Source organism: Ursus arctos, unplaced genomic scaffold (genome assembly GCF_023065955.2).
Source record: "Ursus arctos isolate Adak ecotype North America unplaced genomic scaffold, UrsArc2.0 scaffold_11, whole genome shotgun sequence".
Taxonomy (NCBI): domain Eukaryota; kingdom Metazoa; phylum Chordata; class Mammalia; order Carnivora; family Ursidae; genus Ursus; species Ursus arctos.
The window spans coordinates 32378504-32397955 of NW_026622775.1; the positions used below are offsets into that span (position 1 = coordinate 32378504).

The 19452-nt window shown below is 36.1% G+C and overlaps 1 protein-coding gene across 5 annotated transcripts in view; it reads right to left on the minus strand.

Annotated features, from left to right (window-relative positions):
• Positions 1-19452, minus strand: part of INPP4B (inositol polyphosphate-4-phosphatase type II B) — a 738855-nt gene that overhangs the window by 375715 nt on the left and 343688 nt on the right. For all 5 annotated transcript variants that reach the window (XM_057310095.1, XM_026499399.4, XM_057310094.1 and 2 more), the window contains one exon: positions 11407-11472. The gene's annotated coding sequence lies outside the window, so the exon portion shown is untranslated. The remainder of the gene's footprint in view (positions 1-11406; positions 11473-19452) is intronic.

The following is a 19452-nucleotide window of genomic DNA, read 5'->3' on the forward strand; positions in this document are numbered from 1 at the left end:
AACTACAGTGACACATGGGAACAGGGGGAGGGGAAAGGATTTAGTAAAATACAATGGACTGGTGTGGCACACTTCCTTTTCTTTCTTGTAAATACCAAGTCAAAGGAGGTTCTACTAATAGCCACTTCACAGGGCCTCTCTACTACTTCTTTTGTAATGCATTTTAGTCACAGCAGCCACGATTTTCTGAGTATTTATGTGCCTTTTCTAAGTCTGTATCATGTGCCATGCTCTGTGTTATCACATTATACGCATAACATTAATCTTTATAACAGATTTAAGATGTAACTCCAGCTTCACAGGTGAAGAACTGAAGGTTAAAAAGTAATTTGCTCCACTTACTAACTGGAGAAACAAGAAAGTAAATTTGAGTTTCTAATTCCAGAGTCCTCTCTCTATTCTATCTGCCATCACTTTTTAAATTTATCATACAAAAACCCTCAAACTTCTATTAGCATTTAAGAAAGATACTAGGGCAAATGTAGAGAGAAAGGAGGAAGGTCTAGGAGGCATTTTATTTATTTATTTATTTATTTATTTATTTATTTATTTATTTATATTATTTTTTTCCCTAAAAATAGAAATCTCTGGAAAACCTATAACATATCAATATGGCATGTAATGTCTAAGTTCCAGAATCCCCAGGAAAGAACAAAACAAAACAAAATAATACATCATGGTAGATATTTTTATACTTCTATTTATAACATGCTGTCTCATTGAGACATACTTATCTCTATAACTTTTACTTCATCTTGATGTGAATATACATTCAGTGGACCAGCCACCATGAAAAAAATCAAGAATAAAAATTCTAAATAACTGAAGTTTGAAAATAAGTTCTAATTATTTGAAATCATCCAATTCTCCAGATCCACCATTCTGGTTACTTAACAAGGGGGTACTATTTTCTTCTTTTGCTTCTTTGAATCACAGGGCTCCTTTTTGGAGAGTGCAATCTCAGTCAAGAAATAGTCGAGTCCCAAGGAGTATTAAATGAATACTCGCTGAAACTAGCTAAATCTTGATGTTCCAGGACAGGACACAAAGCAACAATGCAGAGAACTCAGTTCAATGGGCAGAGGGACTATTCCTTTAGCTCACTGGAAATCAAAGGTCAGTCTGTTGTTGCTCGTTTGTTTCAAATTAGGATAAGAACAATGTGGGTGTCCACTGTGTTTAAAGTAAAAGAGAGAGGCTTAGCCAATCCCTGTGACAAGGCACCTTTATTCCTGAGAACTCAGCACCAAGCCAGATCTGCACCATAATTTACATAGATTTTTAACAGTGACCTGATGTCCTAAGGGGGGGGGGGGGCACTTGGACCAACTTTAGTCTGCCATCTGATTTGTTAGGTTTTGCTCTGTGTCCATCATAACAATGAAAGCATCCTAAAGAATTACAAAGTGTAGACACGAAAACATGCCTGATATAATTTCATTCATCTTTTTGCAACAGGTTGGTTACACATGCCTACCCATCATCACTCTTTAAAATATTATCATCAAGTGTTCTAATAGAACACAGCACTGGAGAGACTTAAAGAAACCGGTGGTTGTCTCATTTAAGGAATGGGAACACTGAGGCCTAGAAAGGTAATAGGACAGCTCCATGGGCCCAGCTGGTTAGTGGCCATGCTAGGACTAGGGAGAAGGTCTTTTGTTCTGAGGTGAGCTTTTTACCCTTTACTTCAGGCCATGACACTCTTCATTGCTTCTTACTTGTTATACAAAGAAAAGGAACTCTCATTGGATATTCCAGAAAAGACAGAAGTCTCATGGAAACTTTTTCTTCTATAATTCATGTGACATACTGGATTTTGCTCACTTAACAAAAACTTGTAAACCCCGGTCTTAAGCCCCAAAGACACTTTTAAAACATTGCTATTTCCTAGCAAAGGTTTAAAGAAATAATACAAGAGGGTTATAAGGCAGTTCAGTAGATGCTTGGGTATTTTTAATGTCCTTCTCTGTGATCTGGAAAACTAAATGAAGGATAGGAGTTTATTGTCTACACTTAAGATGACAGGTTTTTTCCCCTGATACTTTCATTCAACTGTATATTCCAAATATAATGACTCCTAACAGCCCATCTCAAGCCTATCTTAAGAAGCAGAGATGTACAGAAAGAATTTTAATTTGGCTGGAGGTTGATTCTTTTTTTCACATGTACTAAAGAAGAGGACTCGAGGAAGTGCTGTCTCAGCACGATCAGCTGTCTCAAATCCTTACGAACACTGTCGCACACACACACCCAAGGCCAGTCAAGCACCATGTGCTCAGGCAAAACCAAAACTGAAACTTTGATTATATCCGCAGGACATTTCTAATGTAGACATCACAAGTTATTAATTCACGGAACTGACTGAATTCCTTATGATGATACTTTTCAAGTTCCAATTAGTATCGACTAAATTATCTACAGTTTCTGATGATTAATTGCTTATTTTCTTATTTCAAAGTAAGACAGATAAAGAACTTAATTAAAATTTTATCTTCTGCTTTTTATTATAACAGACAAGAATAAATGTATATATGTGATTATTATAATTTCACTTTAGCTCTCCAGGGAAGTTCATAGAGTGCCTGAGGTTATCTACAAAGAACATAATGTGGTATAACTAAGTTTTCTCTTTCATACTGCCTACTGCATAAAGGTAATGAGTCTCAGGTCTTTCACTGCAAGCAGGCCCCTTACTCTCCAATATGTACAAAATCACACATTCTACCGTAAAATGTGTACTCAAAACTGCACTACAATGAAAGCAAGAGCAAACGATACGTAATGAAAAAAGAAAAAAAAAGAGAATTCAGTTGCTACACTTGAATTAGACAGAAAATTATAAAAAGAATGAAACAGAGCAATGAGGTTCAAGCCATTGTTCCACCTGCAAATTCATTTAGCATTTCTCTGGTACATCTCATGGAACTTAAGAAAAGCATGGATTGATTTGACAAATCCCCTTTGTAACATGGGTTAATCTTTTGTGATCAGCTAGAGTATATTAAGGATTGCCACTGAGAAAATATGATATTCAAGCTTCAATTTTATGTGAAAGTATGCCATTAATTTATGCCCAAGAATTGAATAAAACAGGGGCAGACTTTCCTTCTACCTTTCCCGTCTTCTCAATCTCAGGCTGAAGCCCTACAATTTCTAGGCTTGCTTTGATCCCATGTGTAAGAAATAAGGAAAGGAAACACCATAATCATGAATTCATATGAAATGCATTTATTGAGCATCTTCTATATGGAATATAGTGTGTAAATCGAAAAGTTTCCCTTTATATTCCGCCCTTGCCAAAGTACTAGTTTCAGTCCTTTAAATGGAGTAACCAATGTTAACACCCACCTCCACACCTTTTTCTCCCACATGCTTCTAACCCCCTGCCCCATTTCCACACTTCCCCCACACACACGCCCACACACATTTTAGCACTTAACATTTCCTGGTTCTTTTCCTTTAGTACTCTGAGAATTTCCTCACTCTTTATCCTTTGTCTGAAAAGTTCATAAATATGTCTTTGTTTGACTATTTCTTGTTATTGTTCGGTGGTCTTTCTTTTATAATTTAACTCTGTTAATCTGGTATGCACATCTGAATCCCTCTCACATGGCACTTAACTGTTACAGTAATTTGTCATGAGAGATGTACTATAGCAATGTGATTAGTAAACCTATTTTGGGGGCACATGCTTTGCTCAGTTTTATGACCATCCGAATCTTGAATTCAGCTTAGGTTATGATCTCAGGGTCCTGAGATGGAGCCCTGTGTCGGGCCCTGGGCTCCATGAGGATTCTACTTGGATTCTCTCTCTCTCCTCTGCCCCTCCCCCTGCTCACACTCTCTCTAAAATAAATAAATAAATCTAGCATGGATGGCATCAGGAGAAGGAAGGGAAAAATGAAGGGGGAGAAGAATCATGAGAGACTATGGACTTTGGGAAACAAACTAAGGGTGTCAGAGGGGAGGGGGTGGGGGGATGGGTTAGCCTGGCGATGAGTATTAAGGAGGGCATGTATTGCAATGAGCACTGGGTGTTATGTGTAAATAATAAATCATGGAACACTACATCAAAGACTAATGAAGTACTGCATGGTGACTAACAGAAAAGAAAAGAAAAGAAAAAAGAAAAGAAAGAAAAGAAAAGAAAAGAAAAGAAAAGAAAAGAAAGAAAGAAAGAAAGAAAGAAAGAAAGAAAGAAAGAAAGAAAGAAGTAATCTATTATGGATCCAGAATGCTGAGGCTCTACCACTTACTCTGGGACTTTGGGCAATCTCCTTAACCATACTATCCCTTAGTTTTCTCAATATAAATTGGTAAAATGGTAATACTTACCTAATTAATTATAGAGAGAATTAAATTAATTTATGCAAAGTTTTTAGGCATTCCATTTCTAGCAAAGATGGACCAATGCAACAAAATATTGTATCTCCACTGATTAGAAGTAAACACAAAAAGCAAGCTACCTGAGGATTTTAAAAAATTAACACAAGCAGGAAAATTGTGAAAAGGAGCTAAAACATGGAGAAGTAAACCACATAAAGGTGAATTTTTCACTTTCCCCATTTTTCTTGTGCTTTTGTCCTGAAGGCAGTCCACATTTCTTGGCATAGGCCATAAAACTGGGAAAATGTTTTTTAAAAAATTGAAATCATATAAGTATGTGTTCAGAACACAGTGGTATTGGACTAAAATACAATAACAAAAAGATATCTGGAAAACTCAAATGTTTGAAAATTAGGCAACACACTTCTATATAACCACTGGGCCAAAAAGAAGGTCACACAAGTAATTGTGAAAATACAAATCATCAAAATTTGTGGGAGGCAACTGAAGTTGTACTGACAGAAATTTAGAATGCTAATATTAGAAAAGTCTTAAATCTATGATCTAGAGTGTCATTTTAGGAAACTAGAAATAGTATATTAAACTCAAAGCAAGCAGAAGGAAGAGAATAATAAAAACAAAAGCAGAAATCAATGTGATTGAAAAATTAAAATAATTGAGAAAATCAATGAAATCAAAAGCTGCTTCTTTGAAAAGATAAATAAAATTGATAAATAGGACCAAGATAAATAGCTATAAATTACAATATTGGAATGGAAAAGAGAACATCATTATAGACCACTGTCCTTAAAATAATAATAAAGAACTATTCTGAAGAATGTGAAGATTAACAAAGGTTAACAGATGAAATTGAATAATTTCTTGAATAAAAACTACCAAATTCACCCAAGAAGAAATAGATAACCTGAATAGTCCTGTGCCTATTACAGAAGTTGAATTCATATTTAAATACTACAAATAAAACTCCAGGTTATATGGCTTTCCTGGTGAATTGTACTAAAGATTTGAAGAATACTAACAAATCTACACTCGAACTCTCAAATCTAATCTCAAACTCTTTGAGAAAACAGAAAATGGGGAATACTTCCCAACTCATTTTATGAGGTCAGCATTACCTTGATACAAAAGTAAAGATGTTAGAAGAAAAGAGAAATATGGACCACTATCTCATGAGTGTACACAAAAAAGTATCAACAAAATCTTAGCTATAACAAATATAATCAATAGTATATAAAAAAGATTTATTCCAGGACAAACCAACATACACAAGGTTTTTTTCCCCAGGAATGCAGAACTACTTTAACATTTAAAACTCTATTAATGTAATTCATTATATCAAAAAAACTAAAAAAGAAAAACATTTGATCATCCGAAAGATGCAGGAAAAAGTACTTGAGGAAATTCAACGTGCATAAAATAAAACTCTTATCCATAAAAAAACAAAACAAAACAAAACAAAACCTCTCAGCAATTTAGGAATAGAAGGAAAGTACTTTAACCCAATAATGGGCATCTGCAAAAATCCTACAGTTATCAACATAACTGCATTATAAAAGACTCAACACTTTGCTGCTAAGATCAGGAATAAGGTAATATTTCCACTCTTTTTTTTTTTCTTTCTTTTTTTTTAATGCCTCCACTGTTTTCTTGCGTCTTCAGTTTCATACTGCTGATCTTAACTAATGCAATAAGTCAAGGAAAAGAATTAAAAGACATACAGGTTGAAAATGAATAACTAATGATGTCTACTTGCAGACAACATTGTGTCTATGTAGAAAATAGCCAAAAATATCTACGAAAAAGCTAGAAATAATAAATTTATCAAAGTTGCAAAATATAAATTCAATATACAAAATTCAACTGTCTATAAACTAGCAATGAAAATGGGAAAACAGGAAAATGGTTCTTTTTTAAAAAAATACCATTTATTGTAGTATCAAAAACATAAAATTTTAGGAATAAATCAAACAAAATATGTATAGGATCTGCAATGTTATAATTTATAAAACACTGATGAAAGATAAAGTTGTATTTATATATTATTTATTTTATTTATTATTACATTTATCTACTTATTAAATGAATATATATACAATGTTCATGAATGGAAAGATTTATTATTATTAAGATATCAGTTCTCCCTAACTGATCTTTAGGCTGTTAGACCCTCAGGAAAAAAACAATTAAAATCATAATGAGCTTTTACTATATACCTATTAGAATGACTATAGTTAATATTTTTTTAAATTGGCAAGCCAATCTTTGACAAAGATGTGAACCAATTGGAATTCTTATACATTGCTCATAGGAAGGTAAAATAGTATCTCTACTTAGGAAAAAATCTGTCACTTTCTTACAAAGTTAAACAGACACCTACTATATCACCCAGCAGTCTTTTTCCTATTTATTTCCCACAAGAGAAATGGAATTTATGGTCACACAAAAACCTGTTTTTTAATGTTTTTTTAACTAAAAATTCAAAATCACCCAAAATGTCTTCAAATGATGAACTGATAATCACCTTAAAGCATATCCATAAGATGGAATATTACTCAGCAATAAAAAGCAATACATCATTGATACTCACAAAACTTAGATGAATCTTAAGCATATTACAGTAAGTAAAAGAAGCCAGATTCAAAGGGCAATAGAGTGTATAATTCAATTTACACGGCACTCTGGAAAATGTAAATTATGGAAACAGAATACAGATCAGTGATTTCTAATGGTTGGAGGTGGGCAGGAGAGGTTGACCATAAAGGGGTAGAAGACAGAAGATTTTGGGGTAAGTGTTCTGTATCTTAACTGTGGTGGTGAGTATATATATGACTGTTCACATTTGTCAAAAAGTCTAGAACTGTACACCGGAAAGATGAATGTTACTGTGTGCAGATTTTTAAAATAGTAAGTATAAAACAAACAAAAAGAGATTAGAAGATATAGCAAGTGGTCAATAAATACTACTAGAACTATTAATATTAATATTGACTATTACTCACATGGCTAGAAAAGTGGAAAATGAACTAAGAGAGGTACAAGTGGAATGTTTTGATAATAATCAAAGCAAAGTCAATCAAGAGGAACGCAGAATCATGAAAGGAAAGCAAAAAGAATCTGTTACGTAAAGGAGTAAGAAGACGGAACTGGGAATAACGTACCGACTTACAGGAACCAAGAGTCCAATTACCAAGAATTACTTGATAAATTCAAGTTTGATCTGAATGGGCATCAATAAATAGGGGCTCCCTTGAGTTTGGGGTGAGGGAAGGGGAAGCAGGAGAATGGGTTTCTGTGGAGGGACAGTCCACAGCCTCACGTGTGTCCGGATCATAAATCAGGAAGGGCTACCCAAAGTAAGGTAAGGCCGCAAGGAGCGGGACGCAGACAGGTGTCCTGGGAATCAGGGCACCAGACCACTGGGTGTTGAGCCAGACTCCAGACTCTGAGAACACAGCAGCCAAAACTTAGGACACATTCGGAAATCTAACCAAACTAAGACAGCTGATGTGACTGCAGCCTGGGACTCGCGGCCTAAATTCATCTCACCAGTAACCCAGACACCAGTGTGGACGAGAGCAGTAAACTCTGCCAGAGGTTCACTGCTTTGGTGAGTTTTTTGGTAAAAGGAAACAGGATGGAGTAGAGGATGGAAGAAAAGAGCCATTAACATATGCAGCTGAACTTTCACGGGCTCTATGTCAGAGTTACTTTCCACAGATGGGGAATAAGGGACAGTGACTAAAAACAAACAAATAAACCAACAAACAAAGGGGGAGCTAACATAGTTATCTCAGGAGATACCTGGGACTGCTTCACAGAGTTGATATTTAATTGGACTTTGAGAGATTTGTACATCAAAAACGTAGGGATAGATAAAAAGGAGGGAAAAGAGAAGAGGGGTTAAAGAAGAAAGCAAGAAAGACAAAAAAGAAGAAAACACTGAAAATACAGGTGATGAAAAAAAAGACAAAAAGCTATAATATGCATAATATTGCATATTATATTATGCATATTATATAGAATATAATATGCATAATATGTAGAATATGCATAAGCAACAGGAAGTTGGCTAATCTGATGGGAGCAGGATGCCTGGAGAAGCAGCAGGAAGTGGGTACGTTATCACAGAATTAAATCATTCATAGGGAGGACAACCACTTTTGCTCAGGATGTTACATACGGTGTTTGTAAACCAGGAAATAGGACCATGTGGGTTATCCTCTTTCTGGCACTGTTAATTCACTGTTTCACTCAATTAATGAAATATTAATTGAGCAACTATCATGCTTGTAATCCAGAAATAATATGTCACTATGCTTTTAAGTGGGGTTTACAATCTGAGGAGCAGAATCCAATATATCTACAAGAAAAGAAAAAGTTTGAGTAAAGGGATTAATGAATCTACTTTTGCCTCCAGGGTACAGAATTAACAAGCATTTATGAATGTTTTGTATTTGCGCTCTTCTGTGCTAGATATTATTTTATGTATTCTCAAATTTAGTTTTGTTTCCTGTTACTTCTTTCTCTTCATTCCTTTCTTTCTAGAGCTTAATATATCTATATCTGCTACTATATATCCGTCAGTGTGTAAGCTGAAAGAGAAGTAAGACAGAAACCATGTTGCAGGGGATTTAAAATTCCATTTTAGAGATGGGTAAACTGAGATTGCATATGGTTAGAAAATGTGTCCAAGGTCAGACAGGGAATAAGTTAGGGAATAGGGATTCAACTCAGGCCTCAAAACTTTAAAACCATTGTTTCTACACTGAGCAAAATATAGTCCCTAGAAATTACAGTTGATAAAGATTAAAAGACTAGTCATTTGGTCAAGAAAATTCCTCCTGAAAGAGAAAACAGCAAGTTCAGTTTCAGGCCAGATACCATGTTCCCCAGAGGTCGGCTCATTCATTCTGGCTGAGATATTACCAATTTCTATTTTTACCCTACTTTCGTTTTCATGTTGATCTTTTTCTTTCTTTTCTTTTTCTTTTCTTTCCTCTGCCATTTCAATCAAGATTTCTAATTAGATTCCAAATTTGAGACATCTCTAGTAGAAAACAAACGGTAAGAGTAGTAATTAAAGGACAGCTGTCTCTTGTCTTTCTCGGGATGAAGTGAGGCTTTTTGTTTCTAAGTTATGAAGTCCTAGGGAATTCTTCATGTGTTTTTCTTATTGTCTTAAGAATAGTTAACTGAATTGAGAGATGCTGAATTGATTTAAAAAAATCAATGCCCTTTTCAGCACAGATGCTCTCAGCACCTCTCTTTTGGAATAAGTGTAAGTTAACTCTGATATTCTGGCTCCTTGAAACTTTTATTGCCGTAAATACAAATCTCCACATTTTATACAAAATCAAATCATTCCTAGATGCTAAAGTAGGCACTACCCCAAGTCATTTTTTCTCATTTTAAGACTTTTTTAAATTATGAGAATTTTACAAATCAAGGAGAATAAGATATTTTCAATGGAAAGGAGTAAGGTTCAGAGCAGTTGAGATGAACACCTTATTTTATGGTTTTCCTTTGCCTGATTTAAGAGAACAAATATTACTAATACTGATAATGAGAATTATTTAGTAACCCCTTACTCTGTATTATTTTCACAGGAAAAGTATAATCAGGATTTGAAGCAATTAACCACATAATTCAGGTCAAGAAAAATCTTCTGCCTGAAAAAGCCAAACCACTGAAGCAAACAGATATTTTTTCTAGTTTGAATTATCTAGATTCTAGTAAATTAGTAAATTACCTAATATAATTTAATGTGCATAGCCACTGAATAGGTCAAATTACCTAAAAGCAGGCCAGCCTCAGAAATATAAGGATCCTCTTAAAATACATATTTCCAAGAAAAAGCCTTTGGAAACATTTTCTAATGTAATCCTGAAAATAGCTTTGGAAAATACCAGGTTAAATAAAGGTACACACACACACACACATCTGTGTAGACATAGACATATATGTTTGGTTATTTACTATTTTATTACAAGTTCTCAAAACCACTAATATTAAGCTCCTGCAAGTGTTACAGTATTCAGGAAATTTCAAAATTTCTTGACCCCAAACCATTTTATGTAGTACATGTCTTAGAACTCGTGTTCAAAGGAGTGAACACACTGGGAATCTATTTGTACCATCCTAAGACATTTCCACGGTGCTTTGGCAGATGTAGAAAAGTAGGGTCAGGTGGTAGATCTGAAAGCATCTCTACTCAGGGGGTTCAGGAGAGAAGACTAAGTGACATTTCATAGAAATGCCAAGGGCAGAAAGTAGCCCGGCAGACCTGGTCCAAAAGCCCCTTACCATGGCCAGTAAGGCCCTGTGGGACTAGGCCAATTCCCATATTCCTTTTCATCCAATTATCAACCCAGCTTCATCTTAGATCTCTCTCTACATTTGTGACTTTGTTATAGCCACTTTATCCTTTTATCGATTATTCTGTTTATTCACTGCTATTTCATCTTCCTGGGACTCTGTGCCTTATCCTTCAGCTCTCAGTTTAAATGTTGTTTTCCAGAGAAATACCCTCCGTTTCACCAGTCCACAATACATTCCTTCCTTGTCTCCCAACACTTTCTCCCACAAACTGCTATTTCTCTTCATAGCACATATCACAGTTTTTATTCATATGTTGATATTTGCTTATTTATTTCATGTCACCTCCACAAGACTATAAGCGCCTTAAGGGTAGCAATGGGCCATCCTGTTTTGTTCAATTCTATAAAATCACCAATTACCTCACAGATGAGTGTTTGCCCTATAACAGGCCTTTAATGAATATGTGTTGATTTAATAAAAATTATTATTTAATTCCTTTACATTTCTATCTAGGCTGGCCAACCTGAAACTCTCAAAATTAATTTAGTGTATACATAGAAATCAATTCCTCTTTAGGATATGGTCAGCCATCTATATCATACAGTCACACATATGGTTCTAAGACACCAAACGAGCATTTCTGTAAAATATTTTTTTTAATAATAAGGGCTATAAGATTGAATTATTCATCAATCTAAACGAGTATTATGTGTTAATTACTGAGAATCATTCTTGTACCTGCTTTACTGTTGTATTCCTCAAATAGCTCTGCTCTTCGATTATTGCTTTGCTGACTTCAGAGCTCTGTAAAGGACAAAGGATAAAATGTTAGAATGTGGTGTTTCACAGGGAACTTCTCTCACTAATGCAGACCTAGCTAAAATATTTCATACGTTTGTAATGCCCATCATTCCAAGCTTGATGGCTTACCATCATAAAATCATGGGACATAGCTATCTCTTGTTTATATTCTTCTACTGGGAAGAATTATAGCTGACCCTTATTTCTTTGCTTATACAAGCCAGATGGTATTCTAGGTTGCATGTATTAACTCATTTATTCCTCATAACCACTGGTCAGGCAAGGGTTAACACAGCGGGCCTAAGTTACTCAAACCCTGAACATTCCAATGAAATGCCTGTCTTCAAGACTGGCCTTTGGCCAGTTCCTGAAAGATAACTTCTGACCTCTGAAATAGTCTGCCTGATAAGAGAGGCGTTGTATGTCTGTGCCTTGGCCTGTGCTCTTTCAGTTTGACCAGATGTATTTATGGTGAACACCTGTTTTTGTGGGGGGAAGCGGGGAGGCTAAAGCCTGAGTAGCTGAGGTCAGTCATCAGGTGCTGCATGCTTAGTGACTGGCCCCCATTAAAACACTAGAGACCAAAGCTCAGCTGAGCTCCTTCCCTGGTGGACCACACTTCACACAAATTGTCACACATTGTTTCTGGGAGAATAAAGCTCATCCCCATGGGATTCCACTGGGAAAGAACACCTGGAAGTTGGCAGAGGGACTTTGCCTCCCCTTTGGTGATCATAAGCTGTTTCCTTTCACTGCAATAAATCATGACTAGGAGTGTAATGGCTTTTCTGAATCTTGGGAGTTCTTCTAGCAAATCATCAAGCCTGAAGGTGGTCTTGGGGACCCATATAACACCCTGTGAGGTAGGTACTATTATTACTCACCTTTCATGGACAGAGAAATTGGCAAAGAAAGATGAGGTAACTCAATCAAAGTCCCATGACTAGTTTAAGTGTCGGTATTTAAATTTGAACCTAATGATCTCGTTCCACAGACTGGGCATTTTATATATTTTACCAATTATGTCATGTTGTTTATCAAAATATTTGTAACTATCTGCCATTCAGTAAGTGTACCAAAAAATGCCACCTGGTTCTTTTTCTTATTTTATTATCAGAAATAATTTTCAAATTGCAAATTTATTATTAATTACCAAGATTTCATTTTATCTGACAAAAAGAGAGCAATAACAATAACTTTTATTGTTAAAGTTGTTCTTTAACCATTATACTTTATTCAAAATAAACTTTCCTCCGGTCTTGTCAATAATGCAGATGTTACATAAGATTTTCTCACTAATGTTCTCATATATCTCCCACCATTCTAAATGATTTTTATTTTTATTTTTTTAAAAGATTTTATTTATTTGAGAGAGAGAGTGAGTGAGAGAGAGAACACAAGCAGGGGCAGAGGGAGAAGCAGACTACCCTGCCTAACAGGAAGCCTGAGGCGGGGCTCGATCTCAGGACCCTGGGATCATGACCTGAGCCAAAGGCAGACGCTTAACTGACTGAGCCACCCAGGAGCTCCTCTAAATGGTTTTTAATATGGGGGCTGAAAACTACAGAGTCAGCTTTAAATCACACCAGGTATTGCTTAATTGGGGGAAAATAAAACACTTTATCACAATTTTTCTTAAGATATCTAATTTTTTTAGCCTGATAGAACCAGAGTTGCTTTTAAGGTAAGTGCTAGAAAAAAGTCTCAGAATAGGAGAAAGCATGAAGCTAGTCATTCAGTTGCTACTAAAGAAAATGAAAGCCATCTACTGATTTCTAAACACAAAAGATAAAAATAATTTACCAATTATGTAGGAAAGTCATAAGTTTGCTATAGTTAGCCTTTATTCAGGTAGATTTTGCAAAAAATACTTTGCTGTAATTAGTCATTGCCATTAGGTGTATTTTCGAGGTAGTTGCTTTATTCTAACACTTGAACAAAACTGTAATTCATTCTCTTATCTTTTTTGTAACCCACCCAAGACTAAGCATTGTACTCTGTTGTACATACAGTGGATGACAGTGTCCTGCTCCTATCGCTTAAATAGACTGCACAACTCTTGATACTCTGAGGTGTCATTACATAAGCAAAGGTAATGAGTCTACCTCGCAATGTGGATGTACAGAGGTCAGTGTACTCTCATATGACCCATAGTGTCCAAACAAGCCCTTGAAATAACTTTCAGAAATACGAGTAGAGCATACACAGCAAGGGCAACACCTCACACAGTGATGATGAAATATATCAAATGTAAACCAGATAATTGTGCAAGTCCGAAGAATAAAAGTTTATGATGCAGAGGGACCAACTGTGTTATGCGATCCTGAGTCTTTCAGACTCGTTTTGTCTCCATTATGGTGCTATCCTCTGTCAGCTCTCACCATGTAGCAAGAACCAATATTTACCCAAACCCACCAAAGTGCATGGTCACTTTAAATAAACATCCCACAGAGTTAATGCCAACCTAAAGCCTTATTTAACACTTATCATCACTTTTACAATACATGACCAAGTAGATCATTATGCCCTAATTAGGTCATAAAAGTTTGTTTTTAAGTTGAAAATGTAAAATTCTATTTTGAACAATTTCTGGATGGTAAGCTGAATTGAACATTTCTGATTAGAATTAAAATATGGAATATTAAAAAATTTGGAATAGGGACACTTGAGTGGCTTAGTCGGTTAAACATCTGCCTTTGGCTCAGGTCATGATCCCAGGATCCTAGGATCTAGTCCTACATGGGGCTCCTTGCTCAGCAGGGAGCCTGCTTCTCCCTCTGCCTCTGCCCCTCCCCCTGCTTGTGCTCTCTCCCTCTCTCTGGCAAATAAATAAATAAATAAAATCTTAAAAAAAAAATTGGAATACACTTTATTGGGCTCCACCTTACGCTATTGAGATCGGTGCCTTCTTTGGCTCCTCTATTCATCCCTTCGTGGCCCTGAATGATACTTTCATCATTCGTATCCTGCCTCCTTCTACCCCAGTGTCCTGGTGTGACGGGCAAATAGCTAAATTCAAAGCTAGCTATTTGCCTTTTCCATGTTGCCCCATGAAAGAAAGCTGGGCTTGAAGTGCCTTGTTCCCAGACAGTCTGGGTGAGGCCAGGGCAAGATACCCCATCAGTGAGAGGATTGCGACTATTATGCCGAAGGCAGGAGCTGATGGAATGGAGTTTAGAACAGATCACGGAGAGAGCATGCTGTGTCTGGCAGGAATTCTAGGATACGAAGGTCCTCATCAGTTCTGAAAAACTCACACATTCATCCCCTGAAAGATCCAACAGTTAAAAAACAGAGAAACAAAACTGCAAAATGCCCTCGGGTAACTGCAAAGTAGTCAGAAATAAGTGCAGGAAGTGAAGGAGAAACCATATAATATGAATAAAAGCTACCCGTTTTATAAGCTGTTGTAAATATTTAGTTAAGGCCACACAGCTAGTAGGAGCGGAACCTGTATTCAAACACAAGCAGTCTGGTTCTAGGACTCATTCTCGTAACCGCTAGAGCAGGCTGCCTTTTTGGGAAGGCCTTGTATGCCATGTTCAGGATTAGACCTGCTTTCCAGGAGATGTTGCAATCATAAAGACTTTTTTTTTCTTAAAGGTTTATTTACTCATTTTAGAGAGACAATGAGCGAGCATGGGGGGAAGGGGTAGAGGGAGAAGGAGAGAATCCCAAGTAGACTTCCCATGACCACATGATCCCATGACCCTGAGATCCCCTGAACTGAAATCGAGAGTCGGCTGCTTCACTGACTGAGCCACCCAGGCACCCCGAAACTAGAAAGATTTTATGCAAGGAAATGAGATGATCAAGTTTGTGTTTTAGATAGAATAGTGAGTAGCTAAGAAGTATATCCTGGAGGAGTAAGACATTAGAGAGATTAATCTGGGGGCTATTACAAAGCTTTAGCAAGAGATGACCAAGATCTAATTAAAAGCAGTGGTGGTAAGGACAGGGAGGGATAGATTTCAGAGACAGTTAAGAGGTAAAGTGGACCTGGTGATTTGATTTCATTTGATGGGGAGGAAAAAGGAGATTACCACTAGGTTTCACCAAGTCAATATAAACATGTACAGCATATAACCTACTGATTTTGTTGATCCAAAAGTTCAACCCCTTATTTTTTTTGTTTTAATTTTTTAAAAGATTTTATTTATTTATCTAGAGATAGCTAGAGGGGGAGTGGGAGAGGGAGAAGCAGGCTACCCACTTAGCAGGGAGCCCAATATGGGGCTCGATTCCAGGACCCTGGAAGAAGGACCTGAGCCGAAGGCAGATGCTTAATGACTGAGACAACCAGGTGCCCCCAGAAGTTCAACCCTTTAAATTGACTTGTCTGCTCTTGCTTTTCTAGCTTTATGTGTGTTGGCTTGTAATGTCAATAGAAACTAATAGTCCAAATATCTAAATATACATAGAAAATAACCACTAATTAGTACCAATGCAGAGAACAAATATTTGAGAAATTTTTCAATCCATTTTTCTGTCCAAAAGTGAGTCTTCCAGATTACAATATAACTATGCACTGCTCTGATATTAAATCTCAAAAACATCTAAAAAAGAAAAAACAAAACAGCTTGCTTCACATGTGATATACATACAGCTATTAGAATCTAACATAATTAACTGTCTCTAGAATAGATGTGAAATTTAATTCTACCTCCAAAAGCAGGTTTTCAAAATCTTACTTTTGTTCCCCAATTCCCAGCCTTTATTGTAAGGGCAAAGTAAAATTTAGCTGACAATGAGATTATTCTCAACATGATCTTCACATTAACTAAATAACTACAAAAAATTCTATTAAAATTAATAAAATGATTCAAGAAAAGTCTCAGGATGTGAGGTAAATTTGTAACAATAACTTTCCCTATAATAGCAATAAACAGAAAGTAAAATTTTCAAAGCGAATGAATGTAGCTCCCAATAGTATCAGTAATCTTGAATCACTACAGCAGTACCAGCAAAATCAATAAGCTAGTTATGAATAATTAGGTAAAGAAAATTATAAAAAGCTGTAAAGAGAAATAAGGAACTATAACAAATGCATGAATAGGAAAGTATTTACAAGATAAATATCACTTATTCCCAAATTAACTTATATTTTTAGCATAATTCCAATCAAAATTCTAATGGGAGTAATTTTGGAACCTGTTAAAACTTTCTAAAGTTCATTTGAAGAACGAGTCATGGGTTATAACAAAAATTCTGAACTTGATGATTAAAGGGAGGTTTTGCACTACTGATAAAATACATTGTTGTGACACATTTAACATAGGCAGAACTGGCTTAGAAATTATGTACAAATCAGTGTGAGAATATAGGTAATTCCAGAAACTTAAATTTTATGCCTTCATTCAACAAATTTTTAATGCCTATCATATACCAAGCACTATTGTCCCTTAAAAGGACAATACAATTCCTGCGCTCAGAAAGTTTGATGGAGAGAAATTAACAACTATTTTCATTATGGTAGAAATTGAGACAAATGGGTATAGAACTCTACGAATGCATATATGATGGAAACCTAAAGTAAGTGTATGATAAAATGAACACCACAAATTAATGAGAAGGAAAGGATTTTTTTTCATAATGTTGAGATAATTGCCAAAGTTTTTGGAATAAAATCAAATATGTCCCATTAGACATAGACACAAATTCCAGATGTATCATGCATTAAATACAAATAAAATGCAACATAAAAAATAAATAAAAATGGAATTTCTTATACGCCATTTTGAAGAGGTTAATTGTACTTCTGAAGCTTGTAAGTGTGAAAAGAAATTAAAAAGAAAATGCCTGGTAAATTGAACTAGGATAAAAAAAAACTTCCCTACATTAAAATACAAAACAAAACAAAACTTAAAGCAAAGCAGATCCAAAATTATTTGCAACAAATGCAGTGCACCAAAATCTATTTTGTATATATATCAAATATCAAAACATCAAAGGATACTTCACAATGAAGAAACAAGTCATTAACGAACATATGGAAAAACGTTCAACCTCATTAGTACTCGAGGAAATAACCATTAAAACAATGGTTGGCAATATTTCACCTAACAAATTGGCAAAGGAGAAGAAAATTTCATGCTTAGTGCCATTTTGAAATTTCTTTGAATGCCATTTTCAACCCCTAAGGACTCCAGAGGTATTCCCACCTTGTCCCAGAAAATCTCGGAAGCATCCTCATCATATATAATTTACATAGGATGCTCGTTTTGGGCACACCCTATTTTAACACCATTAAACTGTAATACCGTTTGGATAAGTGACCATCAAATATTTATCATGGTATTACAAGTACCATGGCAAGGACTTAGAAGACATGCAATGAATGTAATGAACGTTGAACAGAAGAATTAACGAGCCTGTTTCTTCAACATTAAAGTAAATAAAAGTGTGGTGCCAGCTTCTCAAAATATGCTCTCAGGCTGTTTGATCTAGTAGTTCCAAATCTGTGTTTCTACTCCAAGGAAGTAATCCTAAATGAAGGGAAAAATGTATATACAAAGAATTACTACAATATGACTTAAAGGGAAAAATGTACAGCCTAAATATTCAGAAAAAGAAGTCTTTAAAAATGTTGTGTAATATTAATTTGATGGGATATTATGTAACCTTTAAAAAGAAGTTTAAAATTCAGGCTTAAAGAGGTTTATGCCAAAATGTTAAATGTAAAAGCCAGGATTTACAGGTGTATATTTTGTACATAACAGGTGTAGTGTAGCAGGTAACACTAAGCATAAAATCCTATTTTCTCTAATCCTTAATGATCTCTATGAACAAGTTATTTAGCCTCTTTAAGCTTCAGTTCCTCATTTATAAAATGGAAATGGAAAATGGAAAAAAAGTCTGTCTCAAAGTGCTGTTACTTTTAATTAAAAATCAAGTTAGATAATTCAAATAGTGTTAACAGTATCAATCGTACAGTAAGTATCCAGTAATTGAAGCTATGGCTTTCATTTGAACTATTAAATAAAAACAAAACTTGTGCCTACCAGAAAGTCTAGATGCTAACGTATCGGTGTGTTGGCAGGAGCTTTTGCGTGGTGTTCTGACTTGGTTGTTCAGAACCTTTGGAACACATTTCTTATACTTGGAAAGTGCCCCACCTTGCAAGTTTATACATCACCAGGATGGATGCCAGTATTCCTTACATATCTAAATTATCCCTAAAGTGGTATAAGCTAGGGTGGAAGTGTGTGACCTCGGCTTTTCTGATAAGATACTGTTGTACAAGGCTTCGATTCAGAAGCACATGATTCATAGAACCTGGAGATCCATTCTGAGAGCTGACATTTCTGCTCTCCGAGGCCATGGGGCAGAGGATCTACCCCCAGGCCCACATCCGCGATGTGAGGGAGGGAGGCTGTGCCAGAGGCAATAACTGGAGGTTTGTTCTGAAGTGGGGCTCCTCTGTTTGGCTGGCCTCAGAGCCCCGGCAGGCAGCCCTCAAGCCTGAGCCTCTGTTCATTAGGACTTTTTTTTTTTTTTTTTTTTTTTAGATTTTCTTCATTTATTTGAGGGTGGGAAGGGGCAGAGGGAGAGGGAGAGAATCTCAAGCAGACTCCTCCACGCTGAGCACGGAAGCCCCACATGGGGCTCAATCTCATGACCCTGAGATCATGACCTGAGCTGAAACCAAGAGTCAGAGGCTTAGTCAACTGCACCACCCAGGAGCCCCAAGACTTTAATGGACCCTATATACTTTTGCTTTCATTAGTCCTTTTTTTTTTTTTTTTAAGATTTTATTTATTTATTTGACAGAGAAATAGACAGCCAGTGAGAGAGGGACCACAAGCAGGGGGAGTGGGAGAGGAAGAAGCAGGCTCCCAGCAGAGCAGGGAGCCCGATGTGGGGCTCCATCCCAGGACCTCGGGATCACTCCCTGAGCGGAAGGCAGATGCTTAGCAACTGAGTCACCCAGGCACCCCTAGTCCTTCTTTTTTTGTGTGTGCACAGGAACACACACACACACAC